Here is a 12,639-nt window from a genome sequence, read left to right as displayed (position 1 = left end):
GAAAGCCTCGGATGAGACACCCCCCTTTTGATGACGACCCCTGCAAACGTTTTAAGGATAATGATATAAGGGCATGCACCTGGAATGTCCGGACCCTTAATTGGTAAGGTGCCTCTGCCCAGCTGGTTGATGTCCTCATACGACTCAAGGCTGACATCACCGCAATCCAAGAAGTGCGATGGACGGGACAAGGACGGAAGAAGGTAGGTCCTTGTGACATCTACTACAGCGGCCATATAAAGGAGGGCAAATTTGGTGTTGGATTTGTGGTGGGAGAGAGACTCCGTCGCAGATTCCTGGCATTCACCCCGGTGGATGAACGTCTTGCCACAATCCGCATCAAAGCGAGGTTCTTCAACATATCGCTGATTTGCGCCCACGCCCCAACGGAGGAGAAGGACGATGTGACCAAAGATGCTTTCTATGAGCGCCTAGAACGCACCTATGAGCGCTGCCCCCGCTACGATGTAAAAATCGTGCTTGGCGATTTTACGCGAGGGTGGGTAAAGAAGGTGCCTTTGGCACAACAGTCGGAAAATTCAGCCTCCATGACGAAACTTCGCCAAACGGCCTGAGGCTGATCGACTTCGCTGGGGCCCGAAATATGGTCGTCTGTAGTACCAGATTCCAGCATAAGAAAATACATCAAGCTACTTGGCTGTCTCCTGATCGAAACACGCGGAACCAAATCGATCACGTTGTGATAGACGGAAGACATGTCTCCTGTATTTTAGACGTGCGTACGCTCCGAGGACCAACTATACACTCGGACCATTATCTGGTCGCAGCGATGTCTGAATTTGGTATCCCCGCAAAACTAATACGGCTGTGTAAATTGACGTTGAGCAACACGAAAAGCTCCGTCATGATTGGGAAGGACCTCTCCGAGCCGTTCGATACCAAACGAGGTTTCAGACAAGGTGACTCACTATCGTGCGACTTCTTTAACCTGATGCTGGAAAAAATTATAAGAGCTGCTGAGCTAAACCGATAAGGTACAATCTTCTACAAGAGTGTACAGCTCCTGGCGTACGCCGATGATGTTGATATCATCGGAAGCAACAACCGCGCCGTTTGTTCTCCTTTTTACCGCATGGATGAGGAGGCGAAGCGAATGGGTCTGGAGGTGAATGAGGACAAGACGAAATATCGAACAACGGCGAATACCGCAGACGATGGAACGATGAGCTGTGCGAGTTATACGACGACATTGACATAGTTCAGCGAATAAAAATACAGCGGCTACGCTGGCTAGGTCATGTTGTCCGAATGGACGAAAACACTCCAGCCCTGAAAGTGTTCGATGCAGTACCCGCCGGAGGAAGCCGAGGAAGGGGAAGGCCTCCACTCCGTTGGAACCAGGTTGAAAGCGACCTGGTTACACTTGGGATCTCCAACTGGCGCCGAACTGCGAACGAGAGAGAGAGGTGGCGCACTAACGTCGATTCGGCTATAACCGGCTAAACGGTTGCAACGCCAATCACATACATACATACATAACATAACATATATAAATATATTTTTGCTATTATAATAACAACAAAATAAAAATTCGAAAAAAAAGAAAAAAATTTATGTGAAAATAAAATTAAGCAAAAAATTATAATTTATAGAAAAAAATTAAATAGTTAAAGCAATAAAAAAAATATAGTACAACAACATATAAATAAAAAACATGTAATATTAAATGGAATAAAATAACATAAAAAAAAAAAAAACAAAAAAGTATAACAGCCGGTTTCAGGAATTTTTTTCATTGAAAATTAAGTTCTATTTAATTTTAATTTTAAATTTTATTTAACTTTGTACTTAAGTTTTTTGGTTTTCACTGTTATTTAAAATTGACATAAAAAAATTAAAAGGCATGAATGTTAGAAAGAATAAAAGCATATTTATGTAAACAAAAAATTGTATTTATTTGTCAAAATGGAAAAAAATATTGGAAATCGGCTGATAGAAAAACGTAAGCATAGTTAAGTCAAATGGTGAAACTGAAATAGATAATTTTTCACTTAAATTTGTTTAGTGAAACCGGCTGTTAATGAAATAATAAATTATAATTATAATGAATAATAGACACTAAATCAAACAAGAAAATCAAAGAAATTGCAAAAAAGCAAACATTTCATGATCACACTAATTTAAATATAACGAAAATTTAATGAAATTGTCTAAAATAAAAATAAACAATAATACGTCATTTGTAAAAGAAATTTTAGTTCAATTACCTAACAATGACGACTACTTGTTTTTAAAATTTGCTATATAGTTTAAACAAATTTACAACATTGGACGCTTCCCAAATGATTCTGCACTCGCTTTACTTTTTCTACAACATGGACGCCGATTGTGCTGCCACCCACTTTTTATTTTTAATTATTTAGATATATAATTTACATATTTTATAAAGCTGCCACAATAGGTACACTCTTTCAAAAAATTTTATTACAAATATAATATTCAATATATTCATCTTTCTAGACCCTAAAGCAATTGCAAATTAGGGACTTTAATGCTATGTCAACAAACACAACTACATATTATAGAATTGTACAAAAGCAGCGAAATGCGAGAAAAATCTTAATGCAAACTAAAGTCAGACGCCACAAAGCATAATAATATGCAACTAAGTACAACTACAACAACAATGTAAAGAAAATAATTTTAAGTAAATGCAAACTGTAAATGTGTGCGTCTTGTTAGTCTGTAGTAAATTATAAAATGTATTCAATGTCAGAACACTACTGCTTATTATATGCTTAACCGGCACCCGGAAAGCAGCATAGAATGAGAAGAAGAACCATGTACATGCCGGCGCTTGCATGTGTCACGCGCAAACTCACAGCCGTAGCAAACACCATAAACAAACCAAAAGCGGAAACCCCACGACAATTCCGTTGTCACATTGTATTTGGAATCTCTTTATGTGTTTTTGTTTGCCGGTTCTCCACACTTTTCTTTGCTTAGTCTCTCCATTTTCTTCTTTTTCCTCACTTTTTGGGGCACAAAGAATGTACAAGTGCACACGCACCTGAATTAAGTAAAGTAACGGTATGCGGTTTTTGTTGTTGTCACTTTAGGTAATATTTCTTATTTTTTTCTTGGTTTGTTTGGGTGATTCTTTGTATACATAAATTATTTGTGCACTCAATTAGTTAATTATTGCTTTGTTAAAATCTTGGAAACATTTTTCTTCGATGTTTTTGAATTTGATTACTCAGACAGTTTAGTTGTTTGAGGGCTTAGCATTAAATTAATTACATTAATTGCGCTGATTTTATTTTTAAGGATATTATTTGATGTATTATAAATATTGGCAAATGGTAAGTACTATTTTGGAAAAATTCGATTCTGTGACTATTACTTGGTGGATGCTGTCTAAATATTCCCTGCGACTGAAGTTTAAAAGTTTAGGTGTTCTAATAATGAACATTTAGTTCAAAAAATGTTGAACTTCCATAACTCGACTCTATAACTCGAAATTCTTCATAACTCTATTGAATTGTCAATAGAAGTCAATTTTCATATAAATTACCTTCCGTAACTCGGAAATCTTTCAAACTGGAATTTGTTTTTTTTTTTTTTTTTTGGATTGTGGTGATTTGAGTTAGGGCAATTCAACGGTATATAAGTTCTTTAGAAACCTATGAATGATCTAAGGGCCCTATTTTTAAATTAGCAGACACTTTTGATGGTAGATCATATAGTTTCATAAGTTCAAGATTTTAATATAGCTCTTCATAATATTTTCTCAATTAGAATATTTTCAAAAATACCAAAGGACCAAAGATACCTCTGAAATTTTATTCTGAATACAATAGCCAAAAAATAACAGAAAATTTAATTTACCGAAGTGTAATGGAAGTCAATTATGGAATTGTACCAAGTAATTGGTTTGCACTGTCTTGTACTCTTTTAATAACAGATCATAGCTGAAACTTAAAAATCACACACTTAAGTTTTTTCATATAGCGGTAAACATTTTATTACGTGAATATTTTTGCCAAATTTACAGAGTTTGGTCCAATAAAAATCAACATAGGCCCGCAGAAACAACCGTTGTGAGAACGACAAAAATCCGCCTCTTCACACTTAACCATTCACCATTAGTTACAAATACAAATTGTATTCATATTATTTTTTATAATATACAAAATTTGAGTTTTCACTTAACCTGGACCGTGTGTCTTTATTATTGGATTTGAAAGGATTTTATGTATTAATAGCAGACTCCCCAGACGCTATTCCACCTAAACTGAGTCATAAGCAATAAATGGATGACACTCTATTCAAAAATAATTTAATCTTGAAATTTTCTATCTACTTAACTTTTGTCAAGTTTTTATTTTATTTTAATACAACTTTCATTAAAATATTGATGCTAATAGCATTACACACAGATATTCGATTTTAAAATATTAATGAAAAGTTTATTAAATAACTTATTGAATCTCATAGAACATTCACATTGAGCAAACGCGTTAAATTTAGATTACTAGCATATGGAGAAAAAAGAATTGCACCTCGCTCCAGATTTGACTTAACAATTTGAAAAAAAAAAAATTCAATCTCATATAATTAAAAAAAATCAAATACTTGTTTATTTTTGAATCAAATTTAGAAAATTCATGTAATTTGATTCACATACAATTTTCTTTAGAAATTGTTTAAATTTTTTAAGCAAACACAAAACCATATTAAATTATTTTACTTTCATAATCAGTTCCGTTCCAGTCCTATCACAGCGGATGTCCATTAACTATATATTTTCTTATACACAACACACACTAAATTTAATACATAAATTTATGACTATGCGAAATGAGTATATAAATTTATTCACATGCTCACTTGTATACATACTTTATTCAGAGTTTTGTTTTGAACCGCTTTTCCGCCAGGCGCTTTGCACGTTTTCTCCCACAAATTCGCGTCGCACGCAATCGGCAGGTCAGCTGCAGAAAGTGCGATTGTGCTATGCTTTGCGGCACTTTATGAAAGTAATTTTGTTATTTTCTCTTTTTCACTTTTCGCTTCTCACTCGCCGCACAATGTAAACGCGCGCTACGCTCCTCAATGGCCAATACGATATCAACAATAAAATTCACAATTTTTTATGGAAATTACTTAAGAACGAGTGATTTTTTGTTAACACTATAGATACAACACGTTGGCTGACTGACTGACACACCGCCGACTATTTTGTACGCCGCGCCGCTTTGCATTCGACACACAGTTCACTGGCACGACGCGCACGAAAAATATTAAGAAACACAAAAATTATTTATAAAACTTAAAAAAATGCCAAATTTATGCAAAATTATGTGACCTTTCAGCACTATTATTTATTTTAAACATATTTCACCTTTTCAATACTTTATTTGTTGCTTACATACTCGCACCTGTCATCATCAGCCACGGCGACCATGTCAATACGTGTGCTGTATATATGTATCTAAGTATGAAAACACTCACTGAATTCGAGTAGCAACGCGCTAACACGCTGTATTTCGAGCAACGAACCAACGAGGATAACGGCGAAACGAAGACTGGACTGCATGCGCGCCCCCAAAGGTAACCAAACTGCAAAAGCCAAGCCAAGCCAGCCAAGCAAAAGCAAATTTAGTGGCAGAGCAAAAGCAGCAGCAGAAGCAAAGACAGCCGCAGATTAAAAGCAGGCGCAGCAGCACCCAAATTTATTTGAAAAAGCACAGCGCAAGGCAACACAACAGCGCTCATTCGACAAGCAAAGTGCTGGTGGATACACTTGCTGTTTGGATACATTGGGACTGACATCGACGTCCATGGCTGCGCTGGCGTCACAGTAGCTGTTAACATCGACCGGCCGATGTAGTTTGTCGTTCTGCAGTTCGGTTGGATCAGACGTTAGGTTGGGGCGAAACATGTGCGATTGCACTGAAGCAACATTTTGTTGGGGGAGCCCAGTGTTTGTTTGAGTGGTTTGAGAGACACTGTATTGTTTATTTATTTAAATTTATTATAAACTAGCTGACCGCGCAGTCGTTGCCATGCGTGAAATTATTTGTTTTGAAAATAAAAGAAAGTTGAATTTATATTGTACTAACCTACTTGTTTAATTAATAATCTACATGAAAACAAAAAAGGATTAATTACTGTGAAACTATTAGAAACAAAGTAATATACTAAAACAAAAAAAAATATCTACTATATAGAAAACAACTACAAAAGGAAAATGTGTTTAAAAAGTATTATTACGATGATAATATATCGCAAAAACAAATTAGCGCTGCGTTCGACCGTTCAGTACGGAGCCGACCTCGCGAGTGAGCCGCGCGGCATGGTATCTCGTAGAGCTACACCCACCTCCGGCGCGCCCGCAAACACCGCTTCTCGCCCGCCGGCCAGGCAGCGCAGAGTACGAGTTGATTTTGTTTCGGAATTATTTATTTGTAATATTATCTTTTAAGTTATTCGTTGAAATTAAGTGTCGTCAAACACAATTTTATTCAAAATTAAATACTCTTAACAAACAACATATTTATTTGAATAAAGATTCATAATCTTTTTTTAGATCATTAAAAGAGAAATAATTCTTTCATACATAACTTTTATGTATCTTGAACCGCTTTCGCAGCGCAAGGAACGGAAGCCCTCAAAGATAAATAATTTCCCCTGTTTTTTACACATTTACCACTGTTGGTCCTATTGGTCACAGCGTGATGCTATATGAAGGCTAGGCCTATAACCTTCCTCGATAAATGGACTATCCAACACAAAAAGAATTATTCAATTCGAACCAGTAGTTTCGGAGATTAGCGCGTTCAAACAAACAAACAAACTCTTCAGCTTTATAATATTAGTATAGATTAAAAATCCATAAACAGTTGATGGATGATGTTGGGAAATTAATTATACAGAAATAATTACAAATCTTATCATGAACTTTCATAATAAGGTAGGACATTTTAATGAAACGTTAGGAGATTGTAAGAGAGTTATAGGAATAACGTCATTTGGCTCATACCTTTGCTGATACAAACCAATTAAATAATTAGCTACCCAATGCAGTATAAAAGTTTCCTGGTCGTAAAGTCGATCAAATCTTATATAATTGAGAGTTTTATACCCCAGTAAGACGTAATTTGGAGCTTTTTGAAGACATACGCTTAGCACACTGTTCGACAAGTGAATTTGAGATCTACGATTTCAGAATGTCGGACAATTTTTACTTGAAACTAAGTTATTTTTAATCTTTTTACACCCACTGTTTATAAGAAATACTAGAAAGATTCTGATATGTTCGCGCTAACTTAAGAAAATTAGTTTATTCCCTTTTTAAATCAGACAGAGTGAGGGAGAGAGAGTTTTTAGAGAGTTCAATGTGATCGAAGTCAATAAAATTATTTGTTTTTGATAATTGTGAGCAGGTCTCCCAAACCACTCTTTTAAAGCAGAATGCTATAATTACTGTTTAATTAAAAAATCAGTTTCCGAAGTATTAGTCATTCATAAACTGGCAAAAGAGCTTCTCCATTTTGACTGCATTTTCAACAGCATCTTTGGATATATCAAATACAATCGATTCGGAAATACCATCAGTTCCCCCATGTCAAACAAGGGTCCCAACTTCATCTTCAGTTGTCAAGAGTCCGGACTTAATTTTTCGTTTTGTCGGCAGAAAAATCGCCTCCTTCCAGTACTGCTCGCCTAATCGGGTTCATAGAACCGGAGAAACCTTGAACTTTTATCTGATCAAGATCTCTCAGCTCAGCTCTATGTATCTCCCGAGTGGAACATAAATATCCAAGCGTTTAGAGATTTAAAATAGTTCGCATATAATTTGCATATTCATATTCCATTGCATATAATGGCATAATAAACGAAATAACAACAGCAATTTAATCCACAAAGTGTACGCATGCGCTGAAATAAATTTAAATTGTGATTTTATGATAATGTGTGTACTTTGGTGCTCTTATTACATTTGTGTGTTGCTCCCGTTTCTGCTACCAGCAGCATTGTTCTGTTGCAACAGTCAGCCCTCGAAGAGATCCAATTTTTCACTTTTTATCGCAAACTTTTTTCTTTTCTTATTCCACTTTGTTAAGCCATATGAACGCCTTACAATGAGTTTGCACCAGTGGGGTTCCTATGGAACAGATAGGTGCAAACAATTTCGGTCATTCCATTTTTTCAGCAGCCTGCTTTGCTTCCTCTGCGCGAACCACTCACATATGTAGCCATATCCCACTGAGCATTCAGTCTCAGCGGCTAGTTGGTACGCCGCTGAGTTTTCATTGTGACTTCGATTCGATTTCCGGGGATGACCGTCGCTATTGTTGTTTCTGTTGTTGCAATTGTTGCTAGGACGTGGTGATATTTTTAGTTATTTTTATTCTTTATTAGTGCGGACCGTCGATTGCATTTTGAACTCCTCGCTTGTTCTCTTTCTTGCTTATACCCGGGCGTCACTAGTTTGAATATATTCAACAGCAAAAGTTTGGTTAGATTAAGTGAATGATAATGTCAATTATTAAGTCAGTTTGTATTCCAACGAAGCCCTAGCTCCAGGTGATTAAAGGTGCAAAAGTTGTAACGATGCAAGACAATTGTTAGATTATGGATCCCTTGTTTCATATGCCATCCATCTCTTCAAAAGATTATTCTTCTACCATTAAGCAAATTTCCTTAGAAAACCTTTTGAGAAATTTTGGAAAACACTTTTCCGAAATATTTTAAATTGTATACAATATTTGTAAAATGAAGCATGTTGAGCAAAGAAATGTCGGTTGCGTTCGTACCACAACTTCCTTACACGCTATCAGTGTTTGGTTTTATTATCGTATATATCCTACTGTTTTCATTGTTATTGCAGTACTTGCGTCGAGATAACCGACATTTTTGTTGTTGGCATTGTTATTCAGTTTTCAGGCAGCTTCCGAATCAATTCAATTGTTTTCGCCAATTTTACAGCATTGAAGTTCTTCTGTGCCTTCATCGCAGCATGCTGCGTCATCCTACCGATTTTCGTATCTAATTTTGTTTGCTTTTTATGATGTTCATCTATGGTTGTGTTGTTTGCAATATTATTGTTGTTATTTCTTGATGTTGTATTGTGATTGCGCTAGTTGATATTCGCCTAGTTTAGCTGGAATTAACGGATTTCAATTTCGTAATCTGCGTGTAGGAGGTAGGCTACGGAATTTGCGGATAATTAAGGCGTCGGTAGAGGGATGTAAGAAGGAAATAATGAGAGAGAAGCGAATTATTGCTATTTGAAAGATTTGTTGGCGATAAATCAAAATTGACAGTTATTATTAAGCATCGAAGCTTGCTAACACTAAACTATGATCTTAAGGAAAAAAGAATACTTGGCATTCGATGAAAGAGTTCTCGCATGTCGGATATGAAGAAGTTACGGAAAGAACAGAGTGGCTAAAGAAAAACCAGAACAAGGATCCCCGGAGGAGCCGGCTAATAAAATAACGGTAATTTGCTACGAATAAGATAAATTAGCGGAGCGACTTCATATAGTAGTAAACTCATGAATACAAGATACCTTCTGTTAAGTCTACTAAGATTTGCGACGTTGAAATAGGGTCGCTCTCTCCATATCCTACCTCGAAATGGTGTAAAATTGGTTACTTACTCTTCAGAATCAGAAACAAAATAAAATGCCTTCGGTGATCGGTTTCATACTATCGCCATGGTAATTCCCATTCCTATGTACACAAAAGAAAAAAGCAAAACAATCAAACCAATCAAATATCCACTTGCTTAAACTAAGTTAATGGGTAAAAATATATTAGTTCTCATGGAAATAAGTAATTGAGTACATACTGATAAGGTGGATGATATATATATAGTAGATAAGAATACTTGTGTCATTGCACTCAGTTGAACGGTTACGATTATTTATAACTATCCACGCTTTGCTACGCTCATAAATGACTTCTATTTACTCACCATTATACGCTTTCTTCGAAGTTCTGATAAGATTAGGACTACAGTAAATTTGTTTATTTGCTTTCTTATCGCCGCTCACTTGCCAGCCCAATCTGGTGCTCCCTTTATGACCAACGTAACGTAAGAGTATACATAAATAACTGCTTTGTGCTATATCTAGAGAGTCATATATTGAATAGAGACTTTATCTAATGGCACATACCTTGCGTAATATTAAATTCCTGTGCGTGGATATTATTTTATTAAAATTTAAGTGCTGAGTTATTCAGTTTGACTTAGCAGTTCGTTGATGTAAGACGTATGTGTCCACTGGGAACTCCAATATTGGGGCCTTACCGGACAGTATTAAAAAATGTGATTCCTTTGGATTTTTGGGGTGAGTAGTTTTGAAGAAAAGTGTGAAGAATACGTGAAGTTCTGATTTTTGAGTAGTACAAAATGTAGGTGCAGATTTTGGTTAGAAAAATGACAATATATTGAAAAATAGCGATGGGTTAAAGTTCAGCGTTACATTTATGAATGTTAGAGAGTTGTACGGAAAAATAAATGAACAAAATGAACAGGACCAAAAGGCTCAGTAACTTTACGTCCAAGACAACTAGCCTATATAGAAATAAGACTTCTAAGCAGATTTCTGATAATGTGATTTGTGGATAAATAAAAAAGTTGTCAAGCTTGTAAAGGTGAAGTAGAAATTGGATCAGCAGAACCAGTTCTTGGTTAATAAGTAGGCAACTTGGCGATTTTTTAGGATATTCCGCATTCTGACTATTGTAATATATTGTATTAAAGAAAATATTGATCGGATTACTTTCATTTACTGATTTAATTAATTAGTAATAAGGTAGTTATAATGATTTGAAGGAACTAGAACTGAGTCGATTTTTCTTTTAGCTATTAACTTTATTCTTTCATTTATTTCAGTGATCTACAACTTGACCCACTAAATGTTCAAATAGTTCAAATGGATTTGGTAACATCGCATCGGAACTGCAGTTTAACTCAACAAATTTCTAAAAGTCTGAAATAACAGATCAGCGCCTGTTATTTCTTTTTTTCAAATTCCGATCTCCAGGACATTTTAAATAACCTTGAATTATATAATAGTTCATCCTTAAAAGTTTTTAAATACGCTTGAGAGATCGAAAGTGTTTGCGCTAACAAGAAATCTACAAAAGTTTAAAATATGCTGAAAATTGTTTTATTTCCTTCTTGCTAAGAATACACGTTTCTTATTGATTTTTAAAACCTTTGAAATAACACTAAATGATCTTAGTTGATAAACCTTTTTAACTTTTTTGTTTTTCGAACACGATTCGGATGATGTATCGGCAAATTCTGCGTTCATAGTCGACAATTAATATATCCTTGCCGAAGAATGAAGCAACCGTTTACCAAAATTGGGCTTCGTAACTCAACTGCCAGTGGTTTAAATAATTTGAATAAATTTATCGACAGCAAACATAGTTGACAAATACTATATATGAGCTTAACTTAGAAGTTGACGATTATATTCCTGACATTGTCGACATATTTTTGTAACTCAAGTCTTTAAGTCTTTTCGATAAATTTATCAACAGCAAACATATTTGACAAATACTACGTATATACTTAAATATGTATACATATTTAAAGAGCTCAACTAATGAGTTGACAATTATATTCCTGCACATTGTCAAAATGTTTTAAGTGGTGTACTTGAAAAACTTATAAAATCCAAAAACCTTTAATAAATTTGCAGCAGAGCCATAGTAAACTTGAAAAGCGGGTCTGTTCTGTAAAAAATTGTCAACGATCTTGCACAAATCACTTTTTTGACACGAAATAATTTTTTTTATTATTATTAATTTAGCAAAGAGCTTTAGAACTTCCTAAAAAAATTAACTTGACAAACTCCTTGTTATTAAAAAATCCTTAAATTTTTTATGCTATGAAATGTATTTTATAACACTAAATAAATATGTTTATTAATAAAAACTGTAATTAGTATTGCAGCAAAAAAAATAAAAATAGTTCACCATCCTTTGAAAGAGAAAAGCTTTAGAAAGCTTTATGGTACCCAACCGAAAATATAATTTGAGCTTTAAAAAGCTCTAAATTTAAAAAAGTATATTTAAAAAAGTATATTTTAAATTTACTTTTGATACTACTTTAAAATTAAAATTGTAATAACTTTCGATATTTGGTAATAAAAATAAATATGAATAATATATATACATGTCTTTTATTTAAAACGTTGCAAAAGTTGAGAAGAAGCCCTTTTCCCACCTTTATTTTACTGTCATTTATTCTCTCCACGTAGCATCAACAGTTTGAAGTTTGGATGAAGCTCTAGCCATTCAAAAATTTATTAACCTTCTCAAGATACTTAAAACAGTTGTCACTTATCACTCGTGACATCATGACTTGTGACCAATTTAAACGAGAAAACAGTGCGAAGGTACCACTTATGCCGATCTGTGGCAAAAGCGCCGAGTATCCCACGGGAACTTAAAAAGCCTAGTAACCTGTGAAATGAGGTGTTGAGTTGGCGATGTCAAAGAACGCAGCAGAAAATTGGTGCTCGAACAGAGGTAAACAAACGCTCTGTGCCAATGCAACTTATCGCCACCAACACTTGAGCCACTTCTTGGCAAATTATAATTAAAATGGGAAACACGTAGAAAATGTCAACACGCACGATGATGATGA

General features: G+C 34.9%; 1 protein-coding gene and 1 long non-coding RNA gene across 4 annotated transcripts in view; one reads left to right on the top strand and one right to left on the bottom strand.

Moving 5' to 3' along the window:
* LOC105219881 (putative polypeptide N-acetylgalactosaminyltransferase 9) overlaps positions 1-6,045 on the bottom strand; it is a 112,177-nt gene extending 106,132 nt beyond the window's left edge. For all 3 annotated transcript variants that reach the window (XM_054234821.1, XM_054234823.1, XM_054234822.1), the window contains exon 1: positions 4,864-6,045. The gene's annotated coding sequence lies outside the window, so the exon portion shown is untranslated. The remainder of the gene's footprint in view (positions 1-4,863) is intronic.
* A 3,851-nt stretch (positions 6,046-9,896) lies between these two features.
* Positions 9,897-12,160, top strand: LOC128922818 (uncharacterized). Its single transcript, XR_008472007.1, has 2 exons — positions 9,897-10,324; positions 10,873-12,160. It is a non-coding gene; the product is annotated as an uncharacterized LOC128922818 (long non-coding RNA).
* The last annotated feature ends 479 nt before the right edge of the window (positions 12,161-12,639 follow it).

Source organism: Zeugodacus cucurbitae, chromosome 6 (genome assembly GCF_028554725.1).
Source record: "Zeugodacus cucurbitae isolate PBARC_wt_2022May chromosome 6, idZeuCucr1.2, whole genome shotgun sequence".
NCBI lineage: Eukaryota > Metazoa > Arthropoda > Insecta > Diptera > Tephritidae > Zeugodacus > Zeugodacus cucurbitae.
Note: the sequence above shows the minus strand (reverse complement) of the source record. Positions and strands in the feature narration are given on the sequence as shown.